The sequence below is a fragment of the Glossina fuscipes genome, unplaced genomic scaffold (assembly GCF_014805625.2).
Source record: "Glossina fuscipes isolate IAEA_lab_2018 unplaced genomic scaffold, Yale_Gfus_2 150, whole genome shotgun sequence".
In the NCBI taxonomy this organism is placed as follows: domain Eukaryota; kingdom Metazoa; phylum Arthropoda; class Insecta; order Diptera; family Glossinidae; genus Glossina; species Glossina fuscipes.
In genome coordinates, this window is record NW_023998493.1 from 794,449 (window position 1) to 816,385 (window position 21,937).

Genomic DNA, 21,937 nt, shown 5'->3' on the forward strand with positions numbered 1-21,937 from the left:
TGTAAACTCGAACTACTTATTTTCAACAACGTTATAATTGACGATCCGCAAAACAGTTTTAAATATTTTAAATACTTAATTTATTGGCTTTTTTTTTTTATCATAGCTTATAAGTTTGGCACTATGCGTTTTATAAAGAACTACTGACGGCGAGTATAAAAAATTCGTTTCATGCCTTCTTTTTATTACTCTTTTGTTTTGCTTTCATCATAAGATCTTAATATCTCTTTGTGTTGGGTTTTTTCGTTTGTGGTTTTAAATTATTTGTGCGCTTAGTAAAGATTTTGATGTAGAGAAATTTCTTTTTCCAAATAAAATGTAAAATATTTGTTATATATTTCCATTATTTTAAATAATTTTCCGCAAATACGTTCCCGTCTATATTCAGGCTTATTATTTTTTCATTATTAGCGGTGTATACTCGATATAAGTCATTTGCATTTCACCACTTGAATAATTCACAATAAAGTTATGAGCGTATTTTCTTCTCTTGAATTTTCACATATGTTTTTTGTTTTTAAATAGGGAGATATAGTTGATAATTCACCTCATAGTATTTTCGGTTATTGGCGAGAGTGGTTGCTTGTTAGTCATATCTTTTCCGTCCTCTAAAAGGAGTTTTGTTTATTTTATATTCATATACATATATGTATAAAATATATTGGGCAGCGTATATATATATATATATATATATATATTGCAAATTCGTATTATATATGTATATTTATATATACACATTTTATATGTATATATATTGTATATATATGACACGTAGGTCTGTATATAAAGCAAATAAACAATAAAAGTTGCAAAGAAAACATTGATTATTTGACAATTTTGTAGTTTAAACAAAAAAAAAAGAACGAAAATATATATAAATTAACAAGAGCAACAAGAAATATATAAAAACTAAACGGAAATTGTTTGACGAAAATTTACAAAAGAATAAAGTAATCTGCCTAAATATAATAAATATTGTGCAAATGAAAATAAAATAAATTCTGTTTCTACTGTGAAAGCATTTAATTTTTTTCTTACACTGTGGTGCTTTTTTTTGTAACTTCCTTTCATAGGAAAGAAAACCAAAGCGTGTCTCCCTCTCACAAACATCAAATTACCACCATTATCATCTCTAGACGGCAACAGGAAACTAACAAAATTATAAGAAAAGAAGCATACAACATTAAAAATACAGTAAAAATTCCTTCGCAGCAAGAAATGTGTTCGTAAAAGCTCGTTAAGGTGGGGAAGTAGTTTTGCTTTCATTTGAATTTCATATATAATCTCAATGCATTTTTATGTAAATATCCTTTGTTACACTAATTTTTTTTTTTTTTTACTCACCACCAAAGGATGAGAGGTAGTTTCGTTTTTACTTCCGTTCGTAATTGTCTTGGAGATTTCATACGTCTTCTTCATAAGACTTTCAAAATGAGATCAATTGGATGCTCGTCTATTCAGCTGCTATTGAAGTTCTTGCGTTAGCAAACACATTTATGGAGCGGCTCCGCAAATTTTCAAAAACATCCGACTTTCGCTAAAAGCTTAAGTGAGTTTGAAAAAAAGTATTAAATATTGCAACGGGTAAGGTCTACAGCAGATGTCGATTGACGCACTGGTATGCTTGCGGTTCAAAAATAATTGTTCGGTTTTTATCTACTCACTTTAGGTGGTGGGTTTGTAATATTCGACTCTTGACGAATGAAACTTTCTCCCTTGATATTTATTGTATAAAATAAACAAACAAAAAAAAAAAAAAAGAAAAACTCAAACTTCTATAATTTGCATGTTTTTACGCTTTTTATATTCGTCGCTTAGGAACAAGAAATTTTCTTACCAGTTTTTATATAATTTTTTTGATTCAAATTAAATTTAGAGTGTTTTTTATCTGCATCGCTGACAGAGACGATATAATAAGACTTTTAGTGTACTTTATTTACATAGGCTTATAACAGCCAGAAGATTTAAATGGGATTCATCTTTTATTGTACTGATCGATTCAGAAGAAAAGGGTTAAAAAAAGTTCTGATTCGATATGAGCGTTTCCCTCCATCTGACGTCTGTCCGCCGCGGTATTGTATGTTAGTCGAGCTTCAGTACATTGACGTATTTGAAGGCAAGAACGACCCATACTAAAAAAAGTTTGGATCGCATCACAACCACTCTTTACATAATAGCTACTTTTGTATAAGTTATGCTATGAAAAACAACTGGGCATTTTAAAAATTTCTTGACGAAAATTGTTGAGTAATAATAGTTCGGTATATCAGATTGGATTACCGACATTCTGACTATCTTGCTATGACCGGCATGGAAACCGAGATGAATTCAATATATGCCGCGTTTCAGCACATATTGACGCACTAGATGTGTTTCTCTGTTTTATACTAATAGCTTATATTCAATTTTGGTATATTATGCCCATAATGCTTATGTGTTGAGTTTTGTTCAAAGCATGTTCGCAATCTTAGCTATGTGTATATGAAAATTTCAGAAAGCTCCATAAGAACCAATCAAAATCTATATTTACGTGTGTATGAATCTCTATGTATTCCTCGTTTGTCATGGCGGAAGATTTACAAGTTATAGGCCTCTTAAAGTACAAAATTTTTCAACGAGAGCGATAGCATTTCTTAAAAGAAAAAATAAAACTATTTTTAACGCAATTAAGCTCTTAAGATCTTCTTTACGGAATGCAAAAGTGTCCCGTAAGTAGTTAGAGTTAAAATCCGCAATTTTCGCATATTCTCTGAACCATTGCAAAAACTCAATACGAGGAGAATTATTTCGATAAAAAAATTTAGATAATTTCCAAACGTTGTTAGGGCATATACTGTTCGGTCTGCCAACAAGGCAGAAACATTTTAATATTTAAAGGAGAAGTCAATACAACTATTTATATACATATATATGTGTGTATATTCGTTACCTTTCATTTTTTATATATTTATTTTCTATCGGTGTAAGATTTCCAATCAATTTTGTTGTGTTTTTCAGGGATACGTTTGCTATCAAAGCCATTACCGAAGCCTTGATGCTATTCCAGAGAAAAGCTTGACAAGAATACTATAAAATAAATGAAGGGCTTAATTATGGAAAAACTTTCGTTCTAATTTGATCGACCCTTTCTACTTTTTCGCTCGTTGTTCTTACGTGGGAAGCGATACAAACCAAAGATTTTAAAGGGCTATTTACCTGGACCAGATTTAAGTATAGTGTAGAAAGATATTGCTCTCTCATCTACTTTTAGGTCATGGGGGGTTTTCAAAATTTGTTTTTTAATGACTTTGTATTTAGCTTCAAAAAGTTCTGTCGTTTGCTGCCATTATTGATGTGTTGATGATGTTGAACTATGCATCAAATTTGAAGAACAAAAAATACACACACGTGTGGGCAGTAAAATATGCAAATTTATATTTTATTTTATAAAAAAAATTAATGAAAAGAGTTTATTGTATTTGTCTAATGAAATTGCCATAAATCTAAAGACCAGACATGTATACATATATTCTGTACGTACATATATGTATACATATAGATTTTATGCACTTATAAGTATATACTGTACATATATGCGTAAAATAATGCTCGTTGAAAATGTTTCACTGTAATTTTGAATCTATTCAAAAAAATTGTTTACTTTTCGCTTTAAATGTACGCATATATATGTAACGAACGTGGAGCCTTTAGAAAAAGGGTTAACCAACCATCCACACAGCAGTCAACCAACCGAATGAAATGAAAGTGAAGCATTTCAAGTCGAAATTGAAAAAAAAAAAGAAAAAATTCATGTTAGATGTGTATTCATCTAAATGTCCTTTAAAGTCAAAATATAAACAATGAAATCCCCACAAGCAATACACGTATACAACATGCATAGAATTATAAAAAAAATGTACAAAAAACTGCTTTCAACATTTTGTTTGGTTGTTTATTAGATGTTCAGAATTATTCATGTTGGTAATGGGCTTTGATAAGTATTTTCTAGCTAAGTCAAATATGAGTGTGTTTTTTTTGTTTTGTTTTTGTATTATATGGAAAAGACCATATTTAGCTGTCGCCTGCTATTTGATGCAGAGTCATACTGAGTCAGTCAACCTACACATATATATCTATGTGTTATAATACTATATGCATATGTATGAGAGTGCACATGCATTGCAATTGCAAACAAATGGATTAAGGCTTCAAAAAGAAAAAATGTGAATTACTTCGCCTTGCTATGGTCGCAGAATATCAAAAATACATTTTCTTTTCCCATTACTTTTATGACGCATCAACGCTGAAATTTGTTCATTAATGAGCAGATGTGCTTGTTGGCTTTGGTTTGTTGAAAGCAAATTTTTCTAATTTATAAGGTCTGATAAAAAAGATTTTTCCGGAAATATAGACTAGTGGGTGAGCGCGCAATCGGGCACTTGGGGTTATGCTTTTACTGAGTGCGATTAAAATGTGTTCTCTTGTCCTTCAGATTTGAACCCGCGAACACTGATTTAGTAGTCACGAGTCTTGGCTACTCATGCTCATCTACTCATGCATTACGATGCTCGGAATAATGTACGATGAAGGAAGTGAGTTTATGTTTCCTATTTTAATTTACTTGGCACTTTTGCATTATCTTATTTAAGCCTATCATCATTGTTTTCGATTGTGCTTTCGTTACCTTACTGTGTGCTGCCCGCACTAGTTTAATTGGTTTCATCTACAGTATCAGAGATCACGCGAACGGATTTCTCCGCCTTGGTCGTCCTGCCTATTTTAATACATATTCCTTGCACACATACTTCGCATCAGTACCTCTTTTTGCCTAAGCTACTCTCTACTGCTTTCATTTCTCTTCTTTGCCCTGGCTGCTTCATATCTTACTTTATTGATTTATTTTTTGTCCACAAAGCTATCTCCCTTTATCTTGAGCAGCTTGCACTCTCTTACCACGTTTTGCCTACGCTAATGTTCTGCGCGCTAGCTGCATTTATCGCCTCATCCGTGACCGCTTTGCTTTATTCCCTTCAGCGCAAATTATACTTCTTACTGTCTACCACCTTTTGTTTTCCTAAGCGTTTAAGGCAGAAGAGGGAGCGCACAGATTAGATCAGAAGCAGCCGCATATATGTTATATATTTTTTTTGGGGTCAGAAAATTCTCGTTTCAAGGAAAACTGTGTGCTACTGGAAAATTTCGCATAAAAGCTCTCTGCCAACTAAATAGAAAAAAGCCACATTTGGCCGGAGTGAAAACGTTTCTCTCGGAATGGGAGTCAAATACACAAATTTATTTATATATATACATGTATTTTAAGGAAATTATAGCCATCTTCCTTAGTCGCTATTACTCCGATTTGATTGATCTGCATCAGTAGTGTTTTCATTCACAGCCTTTAAATATACGAGCGCGGGAGTGTTTTCCTAGAGCTGACTAATTGCGTTTTGTTTGACAATTACAAAATCTTTGGGGGGGCGGATAATATATACGTCCAAAATAAATACGAGAATCAAATATTTATATATATCATATCGATATCTATGCAAATTTTTTTGTTTTGTTTGTTTGCGTTATAACTTACTGTAGAGTTTTTTCTTTCATTTTGATCGGGCATATGCAAATATATGCATATTATTACCGTTTATATACAATTGCACATACACTTACCTTCCTTGTTATATACATGCGTTTGCTTACATTATCATGCCAAGAAAAATAGTTTCACACCCTTTTTCATTTTTTCTTTCCATCCAACGGCTGCTTATTATACTCCATACTTATTACCTTTCTCGAAAATGAAAGTGAGCAAGTGGGTAAAACAACAATTTTATGCAAATTCATGTTAGTTATATAGAGTTTTGTGATACCATGATGTTCAAATTGAACAAAATAGGAACAATGCCGCAAACAAAAAAGAAATCTCTCTTATCTCTTTAAACAAGTATGATTTCATTCTGGGGGGAACAGGCACTTACCAAGTTCCTGTAACACTATGCTATATATGTTGTGGTATTTGTATTGCATTACGTACGTTATGTTACTGTTGCTTGCCAAACTGATGAAACTACACTTGAGTTTTTACATATCGATAGTAAGCATATTATGTACGATATATACTATAACATTTATATATACAACGGACATATTTATTTGAATCTGCAGACATATATTTACATAAGCTTGTATGGCTGTAGATCGCCGTTGCTGTTGCTACTTTGTTTTGTTTTAAACTTAGCAATCAACTGAAACAAGAGTTTTTAAGGGGATACGTACATTTTCATATATATACATATATATATACATATTTGTATCTATACAAATGCATGCGTTTTGTATGTTTAATATTTGCACATACATCTATATATGTGCGTCGTATGTACATGCTCTCATGCATATATATATATATATATGACGGTTTATCAGCTTGGCATATACATACATAACCAGAATTGAACTCGATACTTCAACACAATTTACGTGCAGTAAACCCGTAGCTTGGTTGCGTGCATAGAAACTTTATATACATAATACGTAAACGTCCCCATCAAAATTAACATTACCATCATCACATCGTCGTCATCATCATCAGCAGCAGCGACTACGCAGCAGCGATAGCGACAGCAAAACAGAGCCAGCGTCGTTGCTTTTGACGACCGATTCAAAAAATTATCAACAGAAAAATATTAAAAAAATCAAACGAAAAAGAAAACAAACAAACCAGACACAGTGGCAGAATTTTGACTTAACCGATAACAAAACAACAAAAAAATGTCGCTGCTGCGTTGCCCGAAGTGACTACTAAAGTCGTATACGCCATAACAGACCGAACTAGCCGTACTTAAATGTATGCGTTACGTTGTCCTCCCAGTCAATGAATTTTGAGCTCGACAAATGTTATTTATTTATGCCTTATTCTTGGTTTTTTTTTTTTTTTTGCATTTTTTGCTTTTATTTTTATTTTACTCTTTAATAAAAGTATATATATATGTACATATAAATCTATATGCTTGGTTAGTTATACATAAGTACTTTGCATGAACTCCTTCAAGTCTTTAGGTTGAAGGTCTTTTTTATATTATTTTTATTTTTATACTTTTCCCTCATAGATTGCTATGGATATATTAAATTTATCAGTTGTTTATAAACAAGAAATTTAAAGAGTTTGAATATAAACAAACAAGTTTTATAACTCTTTTTTTTAATTTAACTAAAAAAAAGTTAAAAATAAAAATGAAAATATTAAAATTTAAAAAAAAATTTTTTTCTTTAATAATACGTGTCTACGTATCATTCAATTGCACAATTGTACAACTTTATCTTGCGACTTGTAGAAAAAAATATAAAGCATAGATGTAAATGCCTGCTGTATGTTTTAAAATATGCATGCACTTTGAAGGGATAAAGGTCCATGTCGTTTCAGCCCCATCTGTCTTGCCTATATTTTTACTCTTCGCGAGGAGGCATCTGAGTCGCGAAATTTTACATTAAATCATCATCATACTTCAAAAGACCCAAATGACATAATACCTTATTGAATAAGTTAATTTATTGGAATTTCATACTTTGCTGGATCATATGCACCCAGCTGTTTTTTTTTAAACGGTTATGGTTTTGAAATAACTCGATTTAACAATGGGAGAAGGTGCACTTTTTTTACACGAACTTTTTGTTTTAGCACGATTATAAAAAGAAAAAGTTTTCAATTCTAATTTTGACATTGTCTCACAGTAACTTATGTTGTATGCAGCAACGAAATACAACTAAGGGCATACTATGATCAGAAGTCAGTCGGTTTATGTCCACACAAGTTTTAGTTACAGTTCGGAAATCGATTTCTATTCCCAATTTCAATTTCAGTTGTATGTACTTATGGACGGACTCTTCACTGAAGACCAATTTAAAATCATTATTATAAAAAAAAAATGAATGAGATCTGCTGGGTGGTCCAAGGCGCAAATAACCGTAATGCGCGTGTCAGTAGCATCGACGATAGAACCCATCCCGGCTTCGCGATCAGGGGTGCGGATGGGGGATTAAGACGAATGTGATTTTGGTTTTTTCGAACACATAACTTTGCTCTCAATACTAACTGATGCAAATGGAGCGAACAATAAGCGCGTTTTGAACCCTCTCTCATAACGAAAGCGACAGTTTATGATGAAAATTGTATCCGAATAGTAATTTAACATAAAAAAATTAAGTGTACCAAGTTTGGACCTTCTCGGTTTATTGCTTGGAACAGCTCCCAATAATGATTTTCACGAAAATTGATCCTTTGTAGAGCAGAAAATCTAAGTTTTAATATGTGGTGATGGAAAATGACTAATAATAGTAAAGTAATTTCATAGGAAAATGAACTCTACAAAATTTGGACCATTTACGCTTACTTTTGCGTCCTGCCCCTATGCAAGGATTAAACTTGTACTACCTTAGATTGCGTTATGGGCCTGCTTTTCGATAACAACGCATACGGGAAATATACCTTTATATAGAAACAAGATATAATCTGCGTGGTCTATAATAAAAATAAGAATTGTATTAAACAATGTGAGGTAGGGTATTTAATGGGCCGCCCTGACTGACTATAATGTTCTTACTTGTTTTAACATTACCGTCGGCAATGTTCAATGCAATGCTCCATTTCCCAGGAAAGGTCCAGCTATATCCAGACTAATAACTTTAATGACGGCTACAATTTTCGCCTTAGAAGCAGTTTCAATGATTAAAGAGTCCATGTGAGAATTCTAGGTTATGGCAACATTTGCAAAAGACTTTCAAATTTTCTTTACTTCATCGTCGTAGGCTAAAAGTTTTTTAACAAAGTTTCAGCACAAATTTTCCGTTCCAAATTTTAATTTGTTCAATTCAATTGTTCAATTTACATCCTCTTTCTCTATCTAGCTCTCCACTTGTACAAGCTATGAATGCAAGCTCACAACTTTGTGCAAATAGTTGAGGTTTTCTCTAAAATTTGTTCGCACTAGCCTAACATAAGCATGACTTCCGTTTGCCAAGCACTTGTGATATATGATATCTGTGTTAGGATCTACAATCAATATATTGAGAAAATTGACCCTAACTTGTATCTTGCGAACGTTATTCTACTTAAGTAAAGAGGTTGAATTAAAAGGTTGTCGATGTAAGTCAAATAAAATAACTGTTTTCTTTATATACGTCAGTTTGTTACGAATTATTTTTAATTTTTTACTTTCTGGAATCTATTTACTGTGTAGAAATATAGTTAGCTTTATGTTGTTGTTCTACGAAGTGAGTGAATTCCCGGAATGAGTTTATGACTATATAGGGGGGAAAAAATCTGTTTTTTTCTGAGCTCCCATTCAGATTTGAAAAAAAATAAAAAGCGTGAAAAATTAAATTTCCACGGTTATTATTTGGAATTCAATCCAATCGAATCGAAAGCGAGGGTATCTAGGGAATCGCTTCAAGCTGAGAGCATTTTTGTATGTGTGCTTGTTTGATTCTTTTCGTTTGGCTTTGTGTTTTCTTTATACATCTGTAGGTTTTGCGACTTACAGTCTAAAAAAAACCAGTTTTCTTTTAAAAAGTTACAACCCACGTATATATAGGTGTATATACAGACACAGATAATATAGTAATGTCTTGACTTTGAACTCGGCTTTCATATAAATGCATATTACATATGTATATATAAATATATATTTGTATTTGTCAGACTTTGTATATTTCAGTATACATGTATGTGTAAAGAAATATATGTACACTTATTATATATACTTTAGTTTGTTGTTTTTTACGAACTTTATATATAGAACATTTTCAATCTTACTGTCGGTTTGTGTGCAACAGCAATATTGAATAATTTCGGTATGACTCAAATTTTTGATAGGAATTATTTCTTTACATGGTAAAGATATATAAGATTGCGTTCTATGATTGTGTTTACAGTAATGGAGTTCGAACTTTCTCATTGCCTTTAAAATTGGATTTTTTTTTTGTTGATGTCAGACGGTTTTTAAGAATTTTTCTTTTTTTTTTAAAATATTTTAACTCATAAATATTATCATCAAAAGTTACTTGCAAATCCTATAAAGTTTTAAAAAGAAGAAAGAGGAATTGGAGAAAATAGTATTGGAATCGATCCAAAATTGTTGGTACGATCTGGTTTTCTATTTATTTTTTGTAGGAATATTTGTTTTTGTTCTCTTAGTAAATTTAATAGCAAGTTATGCAACTTCAACAAATAACAAAAAAAGAGAAAAATTGTATATAATGGAGTTTATCTTCTATTCCTTGGCTGCCAACATGACTACATTTTGGCAAATTTGCAAACTGGCAAAGAATATAAAACTCGTTACACGTTATATGTATGAGCAATATTTACTACCTATTACATCCAATAATATTATAGCGGCTATAAACAACATATGTCGATTATTTAATACAAGAGATTACTTCACTCTTTGTGGGATCTGTACATATATGGACAGAAGACCGCCACCGAGGATTGGAAGTAAATTGAGGTTTGTCTCCATCTGCTTTATGTAACAGCTAGACATGCCTCACAAAAGGTGTTGTGTACTATTGTTAACTGAGTAACCGGCCTACAGTTAGCTTTTTCGATGTGAGAAATATTGAGGTAGAAAATTTAAACGTGATACATATCCTGGCTGGTTGGGTTCGTCATAATGACTTTCGAGATAATCGAAGACCACCTACAAAAACGTACATTATTTGTCCTAAAGTCTGTGCGCATTCGCCATTTACTCGACTTTACTTAACTTTCTTCGGCTTTTTAAAATTGCTGTTATAACGATTAAGGTCATTTTTAAAATATCCTATTAGGGTTGATTTTGCGCGGTTAACATCCCACGTTTGTTTAACAACCTTCTATTCGAACGGGAAAATTAATCCTAGCTGCTAGTTGCAAATATTGCGAAGCAAATGATTGAACTTTTATGAATATCGGTACAGCAGACAACACCGACAATTTCGAAAGGTTTGTTTTGACTCTATTTCACGGTATAAAATTTGTGGTTAATGGCATCCCTTGCGAACTCCGTTTTTAATAACTCCATTTTTCGCCAGATGGCGCATTGCATGATCTTATTATTCATTATCAATTTCATCTGGATTTGCCTGGAAATCAGGCAAATAGCATAGGGCCGCCGCAATACTATCGTAGACGCATTAATCCACGCATTCGGTACATTTCATATGCGACGAACATTCTCGTGGCACCGCAAAACAAAGTCAAAGAGTGATTGTTCGATTATTAGAAACGGTTGAAATAATCAGAATAGTTGTAGTCGCTTGAATCAAATATATAGCAAGTGCAAAAATTTATATGAACTGAGTGAACAATAAATAGTAAGAAAATAAGGAGCAACTTTTCAAAATTGTAGTTTCGTTGATGCACTTTTCGAGCTCGATTTATAAAGATTGTTAATAAGAACATAAACGGCACTAACCCTGTTACTCTGAGATATTGTATCAAGTCATGTTTTTAAATTAACCGGTTACATCAGATTTATAAATATTCTACGTTGCTGCCACTAGGTTGTGTTTGTAGATTTTACAAATGAAATGACAAGTTAAAGTAAGTCCATATTACGGTCAAGGACGATTTTACAAAATAGCACATTTAAGAAACTTATACTCTTCTCCTCAATATAAGGAAACAAAATTTTGTAATCGTAGACCTGACATTTCACTGAGTTACCCTCATGTACTATAAGTTTCAAGTTACACTTTCTTGTCCTTTTTTTGGCGGATCACGCGCATTTTCAAAGTTGTTCTGTGACCATCAGTTACTGTTTATATCCATGTTCATGCCATTTTTTGGCGTCGGTGGAAGCTTACATACCAGGCAACGAAGGTTTGGTCGCGATGACAGTAACTTCAGCGGCTTACTATAATTAAAAATACATATGTACTACATTCAGTTTCTGATGCGCTTTTCGGAGCGTTGTTCCAAGCGCTAAAGCAAAACTAACAATACATTCCACTTCGGTTGGGATGATACATGTCCTTCTTCTATTAGAATATATTGTAGAAATGGAGAGAGAGAGAGAGAGAGAGAGGAAAATATTATTTCGTATTCAAGTTTTCGTTTGATGATTTACATACGTACCATGAGAGATAGATGTGTGCGTGACAAGGTTTATTTATATATAAATTGCAAAAATGTCTATGCAGGACTGGTGAGGGTAGATAAGTGCTCTTAATTTCCGTTACAGCTTGTTTTTTTTTTCAATTTGTTCACTTTCTTCTTAGATTTTTTTTTTTATTGATAGTTAGCGATAGTGTTTTACTTTCTAATCTCCAAATAGAGTGGATATGAATAAACATGAATACATGCACACATGTGGCATGAGAGTACTAATCTCACTAGTGTCAAGATCTGAATATGACTAAATTTTTTCAGTTTTTATTTGCATACATTTCATTGTATGTACGTACATTATCTTCTTTTTATTATATTACAGAATATAAATAAATATTTATATGTGTATTTGTACAAATATGTATCTGCTGGTATATACGTCCGCATATATATTGTTGATAAATAATTAATACTTGTTGTTTGTCATTGTTTTGTCTGTTATATTGCGTGCTTATGTATCAACACACAATTATACATCTATATATATATATATATATATATATATTGTTATATACATTGTATTTTTGTATATAGTTGACAACACATGCCTGCTTGTTTTTATCATAATTATATGTTATTTGTTTATTAACTTTAGATAGAGAACTTGTTATCTCGTATTCATATCTATATACACATGTATATATATATATATATATATATGTCAGCATACATAGCTGTGAATTGTTTACCCAATGATTTGCTTTATGTATCACTATATTTTTATATGCAATTGTATAGATACATATGTGCACATATGTACCTTCACAATTTTTTATTTATTAATTTTAATTTGCTTTATAATAATTCATATAACAACCTTTTTTTAAAGTTTGCAGAAACGACCTTCATATCAAAAAGAATAGAAAAAAAGCTCAAAAATTTATTAAGGTACAAATTGAAATTAAAAAATCAAAATATAAAATTTGTTTATCTCTCTAATTAACATTTGTATGTTAATGGGAATTTTGAAAAAACACAAGCACATCTTTGTCGAATTACGCAACAGCGCTCTTCTTGCATTAACGCCTCGCTGTTTATCTCCTATTAGTACTTAACATTTAAATCCTTGCACATATAAATAAATACCAAATATGTGTAAGTATTACGTTGCTGTTTAAGCCATGAGAAATGTTAACGACGACGAAATTAAGCGACATTTTTTTATACATTCCCTCAATATCACCCATTAGTGGTGGATGCCAACAAACGCCATTCTTACAAAGTGATCATCTTGTCGCCGTGACTGTTTTGAGACTTATTCCTGGGACCATTTACAGGGTTCTATCAGCAGTGCAATCTACCACACAGCTAGTTATCCAAATACGTTGGGGATGGCCTTAATGCAACGATGCTCGATCAAAATATGATTTTTATAAATTTCGAGCTTGGTTCTTGAAAATAAGAACGAATATCAATTTTTCACGATATTGCGTTGTCGTCGTTGTTAAAATTTAAAATTTTCTAATAAGTCTTAAAGAGTACAGTATGGGTGTGAAGATAAATTCGAATTTAACTAGCAAAGGTACTTACGATCTCCGTGTAAACGGCCTAACCGAGATTAATTAAGATATAACTGGATTTTAGAACCTACTCCGTCCAAATTAGAAAAATTTTTGAGGATACCTCATAATATATACATTGATCTCATGGTATAGTTTAACCGCGCTACGTTCTCAAATTTGGGTGTTTTCCGTAGCCATTCTTTGGCAGCGTTTTAAATTTCAAAAAATTGTTGAAAATAATTCCTGAAAGCTGTTTTGCTAGTGTGAAAGGTATTTTCATATAGATTCATGAGGCGCACATAAAAATAATTCACCTTTTCTAATTTGGACAAAGCGGTCTTCCAAATTGTATATTAATCCTAACTACGTAACAGAGCTCTGCTAGGACGTTTACAAAACTTTGTTAAAGGAGGTGGTATAAGTCCTTGGCTACTTTTGCTCATCTACAAGAAAAACATGACAACAATGTGTTTCCGTTAAGGTTAACACAAATCCAATTAGACCGCATCTTCCCCCCCCCCCCCCCCCCAAAAAAAAAGAAAAACACTACAGCTGACGTGGGGTTTTTTGAAAACATTGCTTTTTGTGCGATTAGTACGTGTTTGAAAGAAAAGGTGCAATTTTTGATGAAAAAAGCCAAACTTTTATTAATGGAAAATGTTTATATTTATTTACCAAAATTCCTTTATGCGTTCCGTTAAAGTATGTTATTTTGAAATGCTTCAGAAAATTTGAATGAAAAGGGACAAATTGTATAAGTTATTTTGCTGGCCGTTTCGAAAAATCATGTGACGAGAAAAACACGAAAGTAAGGGCAAATGAAACTTACTTTAGGACAAATTTTCTTTCGATGGAGATTTGAGGCAAATTCTTTTTCAAAGTATTGTTTGGACCTTGGCGTTACTTGTAGAACACAGCATCGTTTAAATGTTCTCTACGGGGCATCTTACAGCAGTGGTTTCTTTCTAGGTAATTTTCGGTGACTTGTCTGCACCTAGCCGGCAGTAGCTTGGCCATAATTTAACAGATATTCGTCTTCAAAGTATCGAAAGTTCGATATTTCTCGTAGTCCCACTAAAACAGCCCAGCCGTGAGAAATTTCCAGATCTAGTTGGCCAATTGACAGCACATAGGTGTAGCGATCACAAAATTTCATCATTTTCAAAAAAAAAAAAAAAAAATACGACTTTCAGACCAAATGCCGCACGACATAAAGAACGGTTGTCCGATAGCTACTTGTCTATTTTTATTGTCCAAGATGTAGCAATTTGCCAAGAGGAAAATCAGTCACATTGTTGAAGAATATGTTATGCGAAAAATCGTTATCTAAAGTCTGTTATTCTAGCATCAATCAGCGCATCTTTTAAGCATGGCGATGCAAATCAAAGCGCAAAATACGCCATACGCACTGTTTCACTTCATTCTCGTATTCGTACAGGAACTGCTTCTAAATGAACACAAAAAATTTCTAAAGACATTCGCACTAGTATGCTAGACGAGGTAGAAGTATGAAAAGAAAAGAAACTAGGTTGCACTTTCCCAGTAGTGATTCATTGAACATGATTCTAGAACGTTCAAAGCATCTACAAATCCAATAAAAAAAAAAGTTCATAAATCGAGCCCGTCAGAAATAGATAAAAAACATGAATTCAAAATTGCACCGTAGATATTGATCGAAAATGCGTAGTTTTAAAAATACACTATAAAGAATTGAGATAAAAATAGAGTTCAATTGACGCAGCCCTAGTTAATAGAATATTTGCTTCATGTATATATTTGATTGAAATTGGAAATAGGAAAACATTTAGTCTCAGAGAGATATAATCTTTTGGGGTTTTTTTTTTGGTATTTTCAAATTTTTAATATTTTAACTGAATCGATTCATAGCTTTATAAATAATTATGAAAAACTCTTATCTCTACGGGAAACGAAACAATTGTTGGACTATGGACAAAATACTTCGATTCTTTTAGCAATGATGTCATCGCAAGTTTTCTACAATTGCTTTTATTATTTACAAATACTAAACTCATATTATTACTGCCTGACTCTTGAATAATAGTATGAGGCTACAAGTGAAACGACAAACTGAATAAATTCCATGGTTTTGCATTGTACATAAGACATAAGACAAATATATATATATATATATATATATATATACTTATGTATATAAATGTATGTAGACCTATATTTCTGCAAAAGTCAAGGCGGTCATACATACTCAAGCCTTTATCAAGTAAGTGTTTGTATGAACTTATTTCTGCGCAGTTGATATCTTCTCTCAAGACCGGTTTTACAGGAATACATACATGCGATGTGCAGTACTAGTCACTTATTAAGAAGAAAAGATCCTTCTTATGTTTGCATTCGAAAATGTACACATTTTCCATTTTTGTTTTCTTTTTTGGAACGCGTAGCATCGCATCATCATCGTTAAAAAATTTTATATGAGAAAAAAGAAAAAATTATTTTCAATATTGAGCTCTCGTAATTGGACCTTTTGCAATTTCTTTTTAATACAAAAAAAGCGTGGACTAATTTTCGCACCTTAGATATTATATGTAGCACGACAAACATTAACAGCACCTCCTGAGCTTGAGGAAAAAATTACAATATTAGTTAAGTCGATTTCTTAAATGTTACGAATAATGGCACAAATATTGGTCAGCATTATTCAAACCTTAAGACGCGGTTAGCACCGTTTCTTCTTCACAAACATCCAATTATGTCAAAACGCCAAAGAATTAATATTTTCAGCTCTCCTTGAATCTGCATTTTTTTTTATCAATATAAGAAGGTTATGAACTACTGTGCGGAAGGAATTATGAAACATTTGATTGTAATGATCCTAAAGAGGGCTTGGGCTATGTAAGGTACCTGCGAAATTCGAATTGAAGATTGCTTTTGAGAAGTTAAGAGGTAAAAAAAATTAATTCTATGACTTAACCTCAAAAATAGCGAATAATAGTTGAACAATATTAGGTGCTTGCAAGTAAGAAAAATTGGTGCAATTTATATTAGTTCAATTATTTTCCATCATTTTCTACAACTTTTTCCTATTTTTCTGGCACCTTGGCGATATCTTGTCGGTAGATCGGTATTATTATGGCAGCGATCCAATCCTCGACCCATTTTCGCACTTCTTCAGTATTTCAAGATCGCGTCCCAACCAAGCCATGCTGAATCGATCACAATAAGTGGTTATCATAAGGCGCTTTATCTGATGAGTACGCTGGAAACAATATATTCTTGACAACTCTTGCAAAAGGATGACCTTGCATTCTGTGAGCCGCTGCCTCTAGTCTTTTTTGCAATAATACATCGTTCAATTTGTTCAGTTGACGTCGGTAGGCATCAATTACATTCGGTTTTAGCAGCTCGCAATACTCTACAATGTGCTGATCTCACCAAATCCACAGCAAAACTTTGTGCCCATGAATATTCGGTTTCGATGTCGATGTGAATGGCTTACTCGGATTAACCCACGGCTTTTTGCGTTTGCGAATGTTAGAGTAGACCCATTTTTCATCACAACCCACAATATGCCACAGAAGACTCTTTTTTTTTTTTGCTTGGAAAGCAATGAAATCGCGACATTGTAACAGTTTGAAATAACATTTTCAGTCAATTCGTATAGTAGCCATTTTGCCTCATTTTGGATTTTTCCCATCACATGTAGACGTCTAGAAACAGTTGATTCATCATCAGCTAAGCTGTTCGCAAATTCTTTAAGAGTGTGCGCTCGGTCTGCGTCCGATAAATCTTTCAATTTATTGTCTTCGAACTGTTTTTGTTCTCCAGGCTGTTCTTTGTCATTGACACATAAAAATCATAACTTTTAAAGAGTTGAAACCAAAACTAACAATTACTATGTGATAAAGCGGGCAGCAATACCATAAGCTTCTAAAAATGTTTGATGGACTTCGACAGCAAATTTCTTCAAACCTATCAACAAAACTAACAAATGTCGAAAATGCAATTTTGACGCATGACGCATGATTAACGTCTATACACACTCAATACAGAACACAACATGAGCACAATAATATTAAACGTAAAACTGTTATTTTATGAGGGGGAAAGTACAAAATCATCGAATTTAATCGTTGTGCACATTGATACTTCGCATAACTTTGTCATTTTCATCCATAGAAGCCACTGACCAAGACGCATGTAAGCATTTATTAGATTAGGATTAGGAAAGTTTACTGGAAATATTTAACAGAGCTTTTTAAAAATTCGATTCAAGCATTATCTACGCCTAAAGCGTACGCCCAACCATGACTTCTAGTAAAATAATTTTTTTAGTGATTGCTATGAAGTTTCTTTTTTTTACTCTCTGCGTTGTAGAAGTAGAGGCTGTTAAAAGCCTCTTTAGTTTAGTTCCTTAATGTTATAAGACTTACTAAGAATATGTTGTTTCATGTTATACAAATATATCGTAGCTGTCCATCTTCATACCGTACAGTCCAATATTACAACTGTATTGCTGTGTCACTTTTATTTTATTTACGTTTCAAAAGCAATAAGCGAGAAAAAGGAAAAAAAGCTCATCACCTAACGTGTGTTAAAAAGTTGGCAATAAAATTACATAGAGTTCGCTTGCTACAACTATTTATACACATTCGCTAACAGAGAGCATATATAAGAGAGTATGATATTCGTAAACATTGATTACTTCATTTTCGGTTACATAAACCGTATGCATGCATAATCATTTTATGCATTTCAAACTCAATGAATGTTAGTTTTTATTTTTCTATTATATGTACACAAATATGACACAATATTCTACGTTGTGCTTATGTTGTTCGGAAAAACGTTACATAAATATTCGAATGGAAATAGATGAAAAACTTTGCATTTTTACGCAATATTCTACAAAGCAAGGACAGGATATAAATTTATATATTCTATAGAGAGAGAGGGTTATATACACATACGCATATAGATAGCTCATCATCGTACACATAGCATAGGCAGATACCCGAAAATGATACATATTAATATTTATGCAGAGACCTAACGATATTTTTTTTACTAAAATTTATGTTATTTTAATAAATTTTTACTTACTTCGATAAAATTACTATACAACTGCATGTAATGTGCTATGTTTGTGTCTGCATGAGTAAGTGTGAGATTATTGAAATTCAATAATGTCGAGGTATTAAAACTCCAGCAGACGATTTTTGTATCGCAATCGTGTGAAAACATGCCGCTGCGAGTCCATATATATATAAATACATAATTTGCATATACAAAGCTTATATATATATGTCCATGGCTATGCATACCTATATACGTGCATTCCTGTATGTATCCTTATGTGTTCTTATTCACTTTTGTGCATGACATCCTTTTCGTTCGAAAATTATCAATTTCTTTATAAGGTAGTGTAAATGAGAATTTTCCAAAAACTTTTATTCGAAAAAGTGCAATACTTCGTTTTATCTACATACGTTTGTATACATTACGCTAAAATACAGAAATAAGCGCCTGCTGATTTTTTAGTAAAACTGAAAGAGTATTCTAAAAACATAGCATGAGGTATTTTATTCCAATTACTGGCCATCGCAAGGCCCTCTTTCTCTCATCTTTAAAAATTAATATGAATTTTAGATGGAAAGAGCGACTGGTCTTTTGAGGCTATACATAAAAAATCTCATTTTGGGTATCGTCATAAGATAAATAAAATTTATAAAATCCAGATATTATTATTTAACAATTTAACCAGAGAACAAATTCTAAGGCTAAAGTCTGAAAGCACTAGCATCTAAGGCGTTCGGCTTTATTAAAACCTCTACAGCACTTGAGATTTGAATCCACGATCATTGAGTAGCTAGTCGAGACTCTAGCCGACTCGGCTACTCAGGCGGATAAAAAAAGATATCCAAATAAACATTAAGGCGTCTGTTGAAACCCGTGTTAATCGGAGCAAGCTGAATTTCTTGTTTCTTTGAAAACCCAGCTACCAGTTATTGTTGGTAGCCTTACCTTAGTATTAGTTTGGTTAGGTTAGAACGTACCATAAAGCACCATACGTCAAGTTGAGCCCCTCAAATGGTTTTATTCTGGCACAGAATTCGAAGCTTCAAGAAGCTATGTTGTGTACACGTTGGTGTGACGACTAATACAACTGCGTACAACTTAAAGACGATACTTTCATATGAAGTTACAGTTTCATTTAATGCCTTATAACACTATGAACATTCTTGTTTATTAGGCTTTGGCCGAATCTTTTATACCCCCCACCTTTCTTCAAAGCAAAAAAAAAGAAGAGGTGACACTTCGATTCCCTTTAATATTGGGAGTCTGTGAATGAATTCTTTAGACAAGTACAATCCGCATGATTGGCCGAATAGCTAAAAATGATGGCCACCAAGTCAGTGTTCGCAACATCAAATTTTAGTGTGGTAGAGTTTACTGTGCTCGTAGCTGTAGGGAGTGCTTAGTAGTATGTATGTAATGCTCTGATTGGGCACACATCCACTAGGCTGCAACCGCCTTCTTATCTCTTTCTTCTGACTGTCAAGTCGGTACGAGCTTAGGAGGCATTTCCTGAGTAATAAATACCGTAGAATAATCCAGGCAATATACGTGAAAATTTTTATCATTATATATCTTACAGTGTATAAACGAGCACACGAGCAATAAACCTAGTTGGTTTTGAAAACAGAGTTATTCTCAGCTTTGAGCGATTTGGGGGTCTTTTAGAGGTTAACCTGAATGCGAGAACTTCCAACGTGAGAGCCGAGCATATATTGATTGAGAATTTGATACTGATCGAGAATACATGTATATATGTTATGGCGTCTTTTCACTGGTATTTTATCCTCATTCTTCAGAGGTGGATGTAGAAAGTCAAGCCCAATATTTTCTTAGATAAAATTCAAATTTTTATAATAATGTGAAAGTAAGAATGTCCCGTATGTTTAATCTGTTTCTTAAATTATCTTTTGAAAATAAGAAAAAATTACGTTTGGCTTACGACGCAATTTTTATACGTGCGCACATGTAGAACGCAAACAAGTTTGTCTCATTAATTACTAAAGGTTGTGCCATGAAATGTGACACAGATGTCAGTTATGATGCTGTCAACTAAGGGAAAAACAATCTACTCCTTCGGTTAAGCTCTGAAGATATAATTGTTCATCGTTTTGGAATTCCATAATATATATATATATATATGTATGTATAGAATGACCTACCAGTCTTCCTCACCGTTCCAGATGTTTCCCGTTTCAAGTTGAGCTTACAGAAATACTATACGCACGCCCCCTCTCTTTCTATCCATAATCGATAAGGGCCACTATCGTGTCCATCCCCTGAGTGGCTGGTCAGAGAAAAAAAGAAATGTTTTGATACATATAATTTTATATAAATTTATTTATCCGAACATGCGGGCTTGTTAATGGCTCCATCAGTGGGGCGGGCGAGGAAAACAGAACGTCTGATCGATTTAAAATTTTAAGAAAGGTTAAAGACTAAAATTATAATAATCTTTCTTGCCAATTGTGACCCTATAGACACGTTCGAGTCTTTTAACCAAGCACATAATTATGAACGGATATAAGACAATTATGTCCGCCTAACGCAAACATGAAATGATAAATGAAAGCAACTGCTTTGCTGCTCTTCGTGCTTTGATGTAACAAAAGAGGTTTTTCCAAGATGTAGATTTCCCAGTCACGGTAGGCTCTACATCGGTATAAAAACGACATCGTAGGAAATAAGCTTTTTAAGCGATTTAACCACTTCTTATGGGAAAATTTGTGGATTTTTTTTTTTTTTGTTCTCAATATAGACTTTAATACGCGTGACCGGCGAAATATCTTAACTTTCATCAATACTATATAAGTCAAATCCATCCACAATTTAACGGAACTTTTTTGACGTAAAGTGTTTCATATAGAAAAGTGCTTTTTTGTTGTTGTTGTATTTTAACTAACTGTGAAACCTTGAATATGTTCACTTGCTGGCTTCTGCTTTAGGAATTTATGCATACAATGAATGCTATGTACAGATATATTTTTTTTAGGACTGTCAAGGCCTGTCAGTAACAAAAATACTTAGACCAGCAACCTTGCACTAATCACTATCACTATGTAGAACGTTTTTTGATTTGTAACAATGTACACACGCACTAAATTGTATCTACATATTGTATTGGACAATGAAATATTAGCTGGCCTAAATTAATTTAAACTTTATGAACCGATCTCCTCACTTTTTCTTTGGTCACCAAAAGCAATAGTGCTGTGCTGCTTGTAACATAAAAATATGTGCGCTTCAAAGACGTACT

General features: G+C 32.9%; 1 protein-coding gene across 6 annotated transcripts in view; it reads left to right on the forward strand.

Annotated features, from left to right (window-relative positions):
• LOC119641469 (E3 ubiquitin-protein ligase Arkadia) overlaps window positions 1–21,937 on the forward strand; it is a 65,681-nt gene that overhangs the window by 1,270 nt on the left and 42,474 nt on the right. For 3 of the 6 annotated variants that reach the window (XM_038040177.1, XM_038040176.1, XM_038040181.1), the window contains exon 1: window positions 987–1,242. The exons of 2 other annotated variants lie outside the window; for them this stretch is intronic. The gene's annotated coding sequence lies outside the window, so the exon portion shown is untranslated. Of the gene's footprint in view, window positions 1–986; window positions 1,243–1,352; window positions 1,550–21,937 lie in introns of those variants that run through there. One more of the 6 variants, XM_038040178.1, reaches the window with a different exon arrangement.